Source organism: Leptinotarsa decemlineata, unplaced genomic scaffold (genome assembly GCF_025532065.1).
Source record: "Leptinotarsa decemlineata unplaced genomic scaffold, Ldec_3_MD MMD2_tig00000026_RagTag_RagTag, whole genome shotgun sequence".
NCBI lineage: Eukaryota > Metazoa > Arthropoda > Insecta > Coleoptera > Chrysomelidae > Leptinotarsa > Leptinotarsa decemlineata.
In genome coordinates, this window is record NW_027412539.1 from 2,926,611 (window position 1) to 2,940,824 (window position 14,214).

The window sequence follows — 14,214 nt, forward strand, 5'->3', positions numbered from 1 at the left end:
CCACCGCCTGTAGACATCACAGATGAGGATGACGACGACGACGACGATGACGCTGGCGACATCAGACTTCCACCATCCCCAATCCTTATCGAGGACAGTCCTCCGCCATCTCCTATCCTAATTGATGACGATGATGTCCTAAATTCCGACGACGATATGTAATCGTTTCCCTGTTTCTCCCACCCTTTCCTTTCCTTTCCTTTCCTTTCCTTCCACGGAGTACACACTTTTTTGGTTGGTGTACACGAGGCACTGCGAGGCTGGGGCAGTGTCTTCCTCCCTCTCTCTTATTAGTTTTTCATAATAATCACTTAGAATTTCTCATAATAATCGCTCAGAGTTTCATGAAGATCGTCATTTTTAATGTTTTCGAATCTCAAACACTGTTCTACATTTACACTTCACCCCCTCCGTTTTATTTCTTCCAATATAAATATAGTATCAATCCCAGTTCTACATCATTCTTCCACAATGTCGATTGCTGATTCCACCACCGAACCGATGAGTGTACCAGAGTCTTCTATGATGAGTACAGGACCCATCCAGGTACATGAAATAGATTCTACGTTTGATCATTTCAGTACAACCTTCGCAGAAATGCTGCAACGCATCTACGATCTTCCTGATGATTTCCCGGAACGTATGCAAGAGGAAGTAGATGAGTTAGACGATCTACAGGATAACGAGCTAGATGATCATGCGGACGACATAATTAGTATATCATCTGATTCAGATGAATCTGATGAATATGAGGACGACATCATCAGTATATCATCAGATACAGATGATTCAGATGATGACACCATCATGATTGTTTCTGATGATGAAGAGCGTTAGTCCATACCATTGTATGGATTAATAGGAAAAACAGCCCTTTTAAGGGCTACAATTAAAGACAATAAACAACTATTTTCAGAGCTATCATTATATTCAATGATTGAGAAAATATCAACTTCGACTTTTCAGTCAAAGTAGTACTCATCATATACACAGATATTCGATGATAAACCAAATCCTAACTTCGACTTTTTAGTCAAAGTAGTCATTTATCACATAATCTGTGAATTCTACTACTACCGTTTGTGTGAATAATGTAGCCCTGAAAAGGGCTGTTGTTTTTTTTTTTGACCAGTAGGTCCACGGTTATTGTGCCACAGGTTGGACATTATTACATATAATACATGTAGATACTCGGGTGAAGTTTGTTAGTGGCCTCTCGCAAGCTTCACACCAATTTTGTCCCATTTCCATAATTGAGACAGTGTTGTGGGTGTTGACATGGGCATACCACCCTCCATTATTGTTTCTATGCGAATAAAACCGAAAGCAGCACCAGCATAGTTTTTTGTTCTCTCCATCTATTGTGCTGATCAATACGTATGCATCCATTGCACAATACAAATCCAAGGGATCTTCCAATGTCTCACTGACATTGAGCGTTCGCATACCGATCCTCAAAGCACCATCGCCTTCAGTTGTGTCAGCTTCTATCCCTTCATCATCTCCTTCTTCATCCATGACCCTCTCAAACTCCATCACGTCATCATCTTCGTCGCTTTGGTTGGCCTCGTTTTCAACTTCGTCTATCTCATCTTCATCGACTCCAACATTTTCTGCTTCAACTATCACTTCCTCTAGCGGAACATTGACATCATCATCATCTGATTCGTCTATCCAATTGTTTTCATCAACAGCAGATATTCTATTTAATGCAGCATTTATTTTTGCAGAATTCATCTTGTTGTTGTTTGCTCACAGTTGTAGAGAGTGAATGAATGAACTTCAGGATCGCAAGTCGACTTATACGATTGAATAGGAAACGGAAGTGGTACGACTCCCACCTATCACTTGACTCGTTTTAAGTGGGAGAGAAGGATATGGCATCTCTAGTCGATGAAAGAGTGGGCTAGTTGACGAAAGAGCGCATGCGCTAGTTTATTTTCTTCTATAAAAGGTGAAGTATCAGTAACATCATCACCTTTCCTATCCACATTCTATTGCTATCACATATCATTCCTCCAAACCTAAATAATCATTATCATGAGCTCCATGCCACTATTGATTGCTGAAGATGGTTCACCACTTGTTGATATCGATCACACTAATTTTGAAAATATTCCAGTATTACATTTACAGTCTCAAGACTCGATAAGTGATTTTGATATTAGCGACTTCGTTAACTTCGCAGATGTGCCGGAACCAATTCAACAAATTATCGTTGAAACTCCAATCATTTCACAATCATCATCATCCAAACACCCTTCATCTACCCCCCCTCTTGGTGTTGATAAAAAATCCAGAACTATCAAAAGGAAGGTTAATAATGCATCTTCATCGATTGTCACTGAGTTGAAAGAAAAAAAACAATCGAAAAGTGGTTTGCAGGAGAAAAAGCCCACAACGAAAAGTGACAGATCGAAGAGGAAGACAAAATGTGAACCCAAAGAAATGAAGGGTGATTTGATGACTGAATCGCTATCTTCTTTCACTCCATTACTTCGGTTTGGAGATATGAAAAAGAAAGCGAAATGCCGTCTTGTAAAGGCGCAAAAGGCTATTGCTGAACATGAAAAGAGTGAGCAAGCTATTAGTGTCAATAAGGACACTCTTCAAGCATTAGATGCTAAGATTGCATTAGCGAAAATTGAATTGGCTAACATGAGCAAAGAAGCAGATGAACTACGTTCAAAAATCATGAAAGATGACAAATTCAATCAACGTTCGAGAATGCAAGCACAGGCAGAGCTTGAGGAGTCGACTCGACTTTATGAGACGGCATTATCAGTGAGAGATAATTGGCGAAAAGAGTTGGAGAAAGCATTTCAAAGTGACAGCGATTAGTTTTGGGAATGGTATTGTGTTCTCAATATTGTGAGTTGAAAAAAATTTTAAGCGGGAATGGAGTATACAATTAATTTGGTTTGGTATACACAGAACATTGCGAATGGTTGGGGCAATGTTTACCGCTGCAATATTTTTTCAATTCACTTACATATAATTGAAATGAAAACAATAATGAACTTTAACATTACTTTATTCATAAATACATTATTAGATACATTTAAAGCATATTTGATTCATCAATCCAAGAATTCTGTTCACTAGGAAGTCCTAACCACTTTACATATACTTTATTTTTCCTTTTCTTCAGCACTTTCTCGATCAGATATACATCAGGATTTTCGGTTAGCAATAACTCTTCTTCGTAAAAACATCCTCTAATAGGTTGTTCATTCATATCTTCAAGATTATAGGTTGTGGGAAAAGTTTTATTGATTTTAACAATCTTGAAGAGTTCCGTGGTAAAGTTCGCAGTGTAAGACTTTTCAAAAATATTTTTGTATTTGCTTATTCGTACAATATCATTCAATCGGAATTTGGGTTTACTTTGTTTTTTTCCAACTCCATTGATACCTTTGAATATCAATCTTGTTGATGGATCAACATTAATGGGTGCCATACCTATTGTACGATGAACTTTATTGTTATATCTACTAGTTATAGTTGGAAGAATATCAAGCCATTTGTGGTGACCTCTCATCGAAAATTCCTTATAGAGCCACCCCTTTATTGTACGAATCACTCTTTCTGCTATAGCTGCCTTCTTTGTGCTAAATGTTGAATAATGATTGATATTATATTCTCGCATGAGAGATGAGAAGCTTTTATTGAAAAATTCTTTCCCTTGATCGCTTTGTATGTGTTTGGGGAAGTATTTGGCTTCTTTCAGTACATGTTTCATTGCATTAGTTACTGTACTACCTGTTTTATCTTTAACTGCTACAGTCCACAGATATTTGGAGTAACAATCTATCACTACAAGTATATATCGGTATCCTTCATTACTTTTTGCATAAGGTTGCAGTTCAGCTAAATCTATTTGCCATAGATCTGCAAAACCTTTGATGGTGGTTATTCTTCTACGAAAATTACGTCTTGCAGGTTTATGTAATTCATTAACAACTTGTCGTTTGACATCACTTATTTCATTAGTCATTCTATTTCAATATGATTAAAGAGAAAATGTGATAATGTTACTGCATTGAATGATGATGTGACAGTGATCATTACATGTGAATATGTTAATATATTATACCTTCTTCACGTAATTCTTCAATTATTGAAATTATTTCATTGTCATGTCCTGTATGACCAGCTGACTTTGAAGCTACCAATAATCGTAGGCGAGCAACTAACTCTTTCGGTGAATTCCAGTACACATAATTCACAGGTTTAGAATTATATATTTTCTCCATTTTCACTCGTTTGAGTGCTCCACCAATTTTACTTCTACTTCTTATTGGATATTGTCGTGAGTCTAATAGAGGTTTGATAACTTCACGAAATTTTTTAGAATTTGTATTTTTAAAACCATTCTTCTGATGATATTGTTTATATGGAGCATTCGTTATTTTCAATATTTTGGAATATACTTGACGAGTTTCTTTATTATCAACATCTCGTGGATTCTTCAAAAAGATCATATCATACAATTCTGGACTACCTGCGCATTCATATTTTTTCACTTTATTAGCATCCCAAAATGAAATGTTTCCATCTTTGAAATACACCACTAGACTTCCCATTTTCAGCTTTTGTGTAATAGGATCCATACGTACGCCAAATGTTCCATCATATGCTGGATTTCTAGATTTTACATTATTCAAATGTTTCATCAAAACATCTTCACCACTTTCATTCATATCAGGTGAGGTGTCAGGATCCGAGGAATCGATGTGGGACGATGATGGTGTTTCGAATAGAGTTGTTCTCATATCGTCTTGAAGTGTGCTCGTGTCACTATTCACAGATGATACACTAGCAAAAGATTGTTTTCTTCCTATTGGAGTACTCATGGGATAATTTGAAGTAGATTGAACAGTTCCATGATTTGGTGATAACACTGGTGATTTAGAAGTAGCGTTTGATGATAAAACATTCAATGGTTTCATTATGGGCTCATACAATCTTTCAAGTGTCGTACGATTTTCAATATTATCATTCTTGATAGAGTTGAATTTCTGCCTGACAGCTTCTGTTGTCTCTACTAGTTGACGTTTCAAATTCATTTCATTGTTTTTATTTTCAGAATCTTTTTTTGTATTCATAATGCCCTTTTTTAAATTATAGCCTAATTCGCTGATGAAGTAACCTCTACAATATTCAGTGATCGAATAAGTGTAAAAAACAAGATCATGGGTATATAAAACTATCGAATCCTTTGCGATATCTACCTTCATCTATTTTTCTATCCTTATCAATGACTAGAAATCCATATTGGTCCTCCCAGCATTTAACACACATCAATTGGAATTGTTTGAATGTTACATCGGGTGAAACATGATCTGAATAAATGTGATGTAAATTCGTCTCATCTTGTTTGAACATTAAAATGAAATTGGTATTGTCACGCACTAACTGTTTGGGTACCCGTGAATATGTCTGTGCTAGATAAAAACAATCAACATCCTTATGACGTCCCATACAGAAATATGATCTAATAATATCTTGCTTTTCACATATCACATCATCGAAAATGAAAACAGAATTAGGCTTAGCGTCGGAGGGTTCCACTATTTCTGCATTATTGCTGAATGTATAAAAACCTAATCCTTTTATAGGTTCCAAAACACTTCGCAAGTACTGATATTTAGGTTGATTGAGTGATTTCGAATAGAGATACACATTTCTAAATCTCAGTCCTTGTGGATGTGTTAATAGTGATATCATTGCATTCGTCTTTCCACAATTTGAAGGTCCTATAATGAGTCCTCGAACTGATGATGGAAGTAGTGGACCATGTCTGAATACCCTTTGTCCATTCAATCCACAACCAAATTTCTCATCTAGATTATCTACAGCAAACTTTTCTTTCTGTTTTACAATGCGCATCGTGCCGTGGTTGGAGACTATATAAATGTTATTAGCTTATTCATTTCAATGTGTACCATCAAACGATACGGACGTATTGAAAGTGATCGTAAAATTAAAAGAGGTTGTGGTTTTGTTAATGATTTAATAAACAAACTTCCTTTCGAATTACATCTACCCGGAGGTTATCAATACTGTGGACCGGGTACAAAATTGAAACAACGTTTAGCTCGTAACGACCCTGGAATCAATAAATTAGATATTGAATGCAAAAAACACGATATTCAATATTCTAAGCATCCATCCGATCTTGCAGCAAGACATTTAGCCGACAAAGAACTTGAATACAGCGCTTGGGATAGGGTTAAATCGAAGGACGCGAGTATTGGGGAAAGAGCAGCTGCATTACTTGTCACCAACATTATGAAAGCGAAAAGACATATGGGCATGGGTTGTAGTACCAATAAGAAAAAATGTAAGAGGAAACAAACGAAGAAAAATAAAATTAAAAAAGTTGCATTTGGTGCTGGGATAGTCCATAAAGTGCGAAATGTATTGAAGAAAGCTGGTGGGAATCAATTTGTGACGAATAATAGCAAAAAAGCTATTACTGTGGCATTGCAGGCGGCACGTAAATACCTTAAAGCTTCCGGTGGAAAGAAGAAAATCCGCACACCACGCATAATTCCTGTTCCCAAGATCGGTGGACTTTTACCATTGATACCAATTTTTGCTGGACTATCCGCACTAGGAAGTTTGGCGGGAGCCGCTGCTGGTATTACCAAGGCCGTGAATTCGGCAAAAGCCAGCAGAGCGGCTTTAATGGAAGCCAATCGTCACAATAAAACCATGGAGGCTGTAGCATTAGGCAAACGCGGAAGTGGAATATATCTCAAACCATACCGTAAAGGTTTAGGACTATATTTAAAACCATACAAAGCCACAAACAAAACAAAAAACTAATTGAACCCCTACCTCAGAGGCCTCTTACTGATCACGATCTCAGTTATTATGCACAAAAAATGAAAATTCCACATTTTCGTGGTGTTTTTATGCGTGATAGATTACCATCTTCAGGTCCAAAACAAAACGAGACAGCTATTGTTAATTTAGATGGAATAAGTGGACCAGGAACACATTGGGTGGCATATAAAAAATGTGGGAAAGAAGTCACATATTTCGATAGTTTTGGAGATCTACCCCCACCATTGGAATTGACTCGATTCTTTCGAAAATGTTCGAATGTAAAAATCAAATATAACTATGATCGACAACAGAAATTTAATACAGTTCTCTGTGGTCACTTGTGCTTGCAGTTTCTCTCTAAATAATTTTCCAAATAAAAATGGATTCAACACCAAAACTGGATCGGGAGGCTATCAAGGGAATGGGGTTTTCACTTAGAATGTTTTCAAAATATGGTACCTTGAAAAAAATGGATAAAGTGATGCTTGCAAATATGCCTAAGGAAGTGATACTTGCATGTGTTGCACATGAGATTGCATATGTTTGGGAAAAGTTGCCTAAGCATCTGCAAGATGACATCGATATAATGAAACATAGATATTGTTATGAGCACCACCACCACGATCAAAATTCAGAATCGGATGTTAATGACGGTCCTATACCTCGGAAATCTATGTGTTGTATTTGTAATATAGAGGATGTGAATATTGGTATCAATAAAAATGATACTTATTACAATACAACACCTTCCAAAAAGTGTAAATTGTCTCAAATGTGCTGTTGCTGTGTACAATAATAAATTGAAATGTGTTTCAAAATATTCATCAGTCATGTCACGAAAGTTCGAGCTACAAGCTGTCGGGACAAGTGTCTTGAGTGCGGATTTTTTTCCACCAATTGAATTGGATAGGAACAGTCGTTATGGATTAGGACTTTTGGGATTCTATGGATGCAATACAATCAATAATATAACTGAAGCTAATAACTTAGTTAGTTTTAGAATCAGTAATGACAACTCATCGATACCCCAAAAGTTGACAATTGAAATTCCATGTGGTGCTTATGAAATAGAAGAGATCAATGCCGTCATACAGAAACATATCATGTTCAGATTGTTTCATGATAAAAAACCAAATGATGTCGTTGCAGATGATATTTTCTATCTACACGCCAATAATAATACATTCAAATGTGAAATGCGATCCAAATATGAAATTGATCTGACACATCCAAATTCAATAGCAGAAATGATGGGGTTCGCTCATGAAATATTTCCACCAAATCAGATACATGAATCATCATTACCAATAAACATTACAACTGTGAGACTTATCCGCTTAGATTGCAATATAATATCTGGTTCATATATAAATGGTGAAGAATCCCACATTCTTTTCTCATTCGATATTGATGTTGAACCTGGCTACAATCTCACTAAAGAACCACACAGTATTATATATATGCCTGTCAGTCCAGAAGGTCGTCAATTGATTCACAACATTACAGTGCGTATTTTGGATGAAAAAAATAACCTTATCGATTTTGGAAGTGAAGAAGAGATTTTCATTATTTTGGAATTGAAGAAAATCGAATAACTGTTGTTATGGGTTTCATTTATAATAGACAAAATCGCATTGAACAATCCCAAACGAGTTGCACTATCAAAAAGAAAGGTGTGCATAAAAAGAAGCTCATTCCACAAGTGTATGCTAAACAGTTAGCACATAACGCTCTGTCTGTGAGTGATCTTAAATTTTTGAAATCGATTGGATTGAAAGTGAGAAAATAACAATGGTGCTCGAAACAAACAATGAAAAGTTGAATATATTCAATGAACCAGTGCTCGATCATTCTCTCATAAGTTTACATGAGCACACATATAAGCCCTATGGATCACCGCTATTCAGGAATTCGGATGAAATCAGAATTGCAATCAATAATCAAGATGTTATACTAGATATTGCCGAGAGCTTCATTTACATAGAAGGTAAATTCACCCCCAAAGATGTAGCGAAAACATGCTATCTCTCGAATAATGCAATTGCATTTCTCTTTGACGAAATTCGTTATGAAATGGGTGGTGAACAAGTGGCTGTTGTTAGAAAACCTGGGATAACATCTACAATGAAAACCATGATATCATTTGGACAATCTCATGCTAACACATTATTGACATCTGGTTGGGGACTTTCACAATTGAAGCAAGATATCTTGGATACAAACAGTCATGTTTTTAGTGGAAAACTACCACTGAAATATTTGATGGGTTTTGCTGAAGATTACAACAAAAGTATCTTGAATGCCAAACAGGAATTGATTTTGATTATCGCTCGATCATTCAAAAACTCATATATAGGTGAGGTTGATGCTGATTTGGAAATAAATAAAATCGAATGGAAAATAAGACATATTGTACCAGATGATAAACACAAGCTCAAACTTTTGAGTAGAATAAACAAAAGCGGTCTGAATGCCAAAATCAAGTTGGCGTATCGTATGTGGGACCTCTATGAACTACCATCATTACGTGGGACTTCTTCAGACATATGGGCCATCAAAACAACTAACGCATTGGAAACTCCTCGTTTTGTCATCATCGCATTCCAAAGTACTACCACATCTGAAGATAGAACACAGGATATTACAAAATTCACAACTGCTGATATCAATAGTATTCGAGTATACTTGAATTCTGAAGTTTATCCATATGAGCGTTGGAATTTGAATTTCGATAAAAAACTTGATGCTCCTGCTTATTATGCTTTTGAGAGTTTCCAGCGAAGTTATTATGATAAAGATATGAGTGAACCTCTGATGGACATTGGACAATTTAGAGAGAATCCACTATTCGTCATCGATTGTTCTCATCAACCGAATGCAACAAAATCATCAACTATTGATATAAAGATTGAGTTTGAGACGAGGAAGACCAAGTTTCCAGACAACACTAAAGTATATGCATTAATTTTGCATGATACAGTTTTAACATACAATGCATTGGATGGTTCAGTTCATAGCAGATATTGACACTTTTTTTTTCACTCTATCATGTACTGTTTCATGATCTTTTTTTTTTTATTTGTAACTGACTTATATCATGTATTGTATTTTATATCATATTTATTGTTTTGTAATCATTTTCTATTGTATTTCATGAGATTTAAATAAATAAAACATGAAAATAATACAAAGTTTTTTATTTGACATTATTTATGATTTACAGGAACATACAGACTATCTAAAATAACTTCTTCCTCATAATCATCATTTTCGCGACCATCTTCAATTTCCTCTCGATTTTCATCATTCAATTCAAAGTGATGAATAATCCATTCTGGCAAGTATGGTTGGAGGCTATACAGGAATCTTCTTAGGTTCAGTTCAATCATAACATCACAAAGTTGCCACAATTCCAATTCATTATCCAAAAATTTGTTACAAACTTCTGCACCACTCCAATAGTTCTCAGCATCACGAAGGCATAATTCGATTTGTTTTTCATCATAGCATACACTCATATCATAATTGCTTGCATGTTCGGCTCCATCACCCAACACCTTCAATTTAGACGACAAATGTTGAACCGATGATTTGAGATCTACAACATCGACCCAATCTTGACTTGCGTACTGCATCCACATCTTTAAATGGTGGAACTGAAATTGAATAAAAAAAAACAATAAGCAACCTCCAATTTTTCAGTGATATAATACTCACATTCCCATTTTACTTGTAGTTACAAAGTGAGTGTATTCAACTAAGTTAGTAATGTTTATATTTCCATATAATTATTATCATCTAATATATGAATATGATAAAACAATAAGAAATTCATTATAATTACTATTATTATTCAATCATATTGAATTTGACTAGAGTTAGCGTTTTCACACCAAAAAAACTTCGTAAGCTATGACCTAAAGAAATTCACTATAAATTATTACTATTATTATTCAATTATATTGAATTTGACTAGAGATCGCGTTTTCATGCCAGCAAAACTTTGTTGGCTCTGTCCTAAATACATCATCGTATATTTACCACCTGATGAGTTGATACAAGATATATCGTCATCACTGAATTGCAACGAAATACGTTTTGGTAGCCATGTTTTAAATAATTTATCATTGCTCACATCTTGCAAAGTTAATAAAATTGATTTACCAAATCGTGTAGAATAAGTTGACATATTTTTAATTATGAACACTTCATCAATTGGCAATGATGATAAGGCCTTTTGCTCTACTATTTCAACCTCCTGTACAATCAAATTATTAATTTTATTCAAGTCTACTTTTGAAACGGACATGATGAAAATATATACGAAAATATAAACAATTTCCAACAGACAAATACACTCACCGTCTTCCTTCTATTACGAACTGAATAACACTCTACCAATTGCTAACTGCTGCAGATATATTCGTCTACTGATTTCATAGTGTGCCAGGCATTTCTTTTATATTAAACAGTGTGAGTCACCCCCACCATGAAACCGTGAAAGATTCACATTGCTAGTTGCTATCCACTAGAGATGCCTGACGTCACAGCCAAGCCCATCTCCCAACTTGATGCGATAACAGTTGCCGGTACGAGCAAGCAGTGGTCGTTGCGGTCTCGGAGAGGGTAGACGCTAGGCAAACGGTCCTCGGCTGCCGTTGTGTCACCATCGATAGCGGGGCTAGAGCGAACCTTCATCGCTTCGGGAGAGGTGAGGGCAGACCGATGAATACGCATTACTCTGCCACACGTCGTGGAGTGAACATGTCGCTCTCTAGCCGTTGAACGGTTATTGCTGTGACGTCACTCCACTACTAACTTGGTGCCCTAACACCGATGGAGCATTTATTACTTGGAGGATCTTCGAAGTATGCAGACGTATGTTTGTACATAGACAAACAAGCACATGATGAAACCCTGTACCGTGCATTCTCCTACACACACACACACACACACATAAACACACAAAATCTCATATGAAAAAAAAAATCTGAACGATCCATGCACCAGACACTTCAAGGTCACAACGCCTTGACTTCACTGCACAACAAAAAAACTTCACCAAACAACAACCAATAAAAAAAGCAATTAATACGTCATAGTGGTGGGGGGAGGCCGAGAATCAGCTGTAAACAACTACTGTCGACACAACTTTTTCAATTAACTTTTTGTTAAATTCGATCTAGAAATGCACTTTTTCAAATTTTTTCAAAAAAAAAGTGGAATTTGACAAACACTGAACGTCAGTGGGTCGCAGTTGGCCGCATCATTTTAAGTTAAATTTGAAGCACAAACAAGTGCCGAAGTTGAATTTCACTGAAACTTTTCGAAACAAAAGTTTCCCATATGGTGCGCACTTTAATGGTGACACTGTATATGGGGGTCAAGTAATTTCCAGGTCTCTGTTAATATCACACAATCAAAATCGGAGTTTATCTCATCCAACATTATTTTGAAATCATCAATATTTTTATTCAAACTGCGAATATTACTATCAATAATTTTGAAGTAGATATCAAAGAACTAGAATGCGATGAAATATTCAGGGGTAAAGAAAGTGTGAATGATTAAACATTTATAATATTTCTGGATTCTCAGCGATTCGGTTTCATCTCCTCAATCCTCGAAAAACAACGTCCTTTTATGGGACTCTTCAATTTAAAAAAAGTAATATAGCTATAGGAGTTCTATGACATTCCTTATGGAAGGACATATGCAAATTTGGGTAGGTTCATTCTAGCGATTTTTGGAGCTCAGGCCCAGTTCACACAGAATGGAAGTGACAAAGGTCCGCGCCTCGTCTCTGCCAGACGTTCATTCTGTCTGAATGGGCTTGTTTCATGCTATGGAAAATGATACTGGTCTGCTTATAGGCTGATCGAGTTAGGGGTATATTATACTTATCAATCCTAATCGGTCCCAAGATCTCTTTATATTTACAGAAAAAAGTACAATTCGAAAAGCAAAAGATTAAATTGGCCGCGTGTCAACCAATAAAATTGATCGTGTCTAGAGCGGAGTTGCCAAGTGTATTGGTTTCTAATATCCAATCACAGATCTGATGATCCAATTTGACAGAAGCCGTTTTTGTTGTTATTGTGGTCAACTCGGTGTGAATACAACTGTTACAATTATTTAATTAAATAACGTTTTTTTTTGTAAAAGGTAGGTTTCGGCGGGTGCCTTTTTTGCTGCCTATTCCGTGTCATTAGTTTACGTTCCGAAAAAAATGTTTTCAGGTTATTTTTGTATTGAATTTTACCATTACTACCACCAAAATGGTTAAAATATGTTTTATACCTAGTTGTGAAAACAGATCATCCATACCATACCTTCAGTTGGCCGAGATAAAATAAAAATTAAATCAAAACTTTATAAAGTCTGAAATGAATCTCATATAAATAAAAATGACCTACTAAATATACCACCTACCGTTTCGATTTTTCATTCTTCTTTCCGGTACCAAAGTATTGCAAATTTTTCAGGTAAAATTCATCGATCATTTCAAAATCGACTCTTGGTAAGTTGTCGGAGTCAGCTTTAACAAAACTAGGCTCGACATTCATTTTGAAATTATTTTAACGAAAATAAGAAGTTATGTGTGGAAAGAGCACATTGTCGCATGCACTACAGAGGCCGCTGGGTGACTGGATATGGTTAATATACCAGTAACGTTGAATTTCTTATTTTTGGTGGGTGGCATTGATGCATAATTGACTTATTTTATTAGGGTTCATGAGCATTTGAAACCCATTTGAAAATACAGCTTAGAATCATATTCAGATATAACTTGTACTATATCAGTTTTCAAGGCAAATATAATTGTCCATTTTTATGTTTAATTCCTAGATTCGAGCGATTTTATTTTTGTATCATAGTATTGTATCTTATTATTGATTTTTTTTGCTGGCATTATTCTCAAAAAAATGAATGAATAATTACAGAAAATTTCAATTGATCGTTTGTTTTCTCAGGAAAATGGAGTACCTATATCACAATTTATTGGTTTATTCCGTATTGAAAATGTATGTCATTTCGGATCCCTTCTGCTTGTTTTTTGCAACATTGAGTTTCAACTTTTTTCATCTGACATCTCGCGTAGGAACAATTCGTTTTTTCATTGAGTTTAGTTTGTGTGTATTTTGAAAGTTATTTAGAGATGTATTTGAATATTGATATGGTGCATTCTTGTGCACAAGAAAACAAAAAGCGCGTTGGTTTATAGTTGAGTTATTTCATATAATGAGTTTAGGTTCCCAATGGAAAAAATGATGAGAAAAAAAATGGGTGAAAGAAAAAACTGCAATTCTTCTACTCTTCCAAGACTTATAGAAATCATTCAAAAAGTGACTACAAATGAAAGGGGAACGAAAATAT

The 14,214-nt window shown here is 35.6% G+C and overlaps 1 protein-coding gene across 4 annotated transcripts in view; it reads right to left on the bottom strand.

Moving 5' to 3' along the window:
* prom (prominin) overlaps positions 1 to 14,214 on the bottom strand; it is a 455,259-nt gene that overhangs the window by 139,132 nt on the left and 301,913 nt on the right. The gene's annotated exons all lie outside the window — the stretch shown is intronic.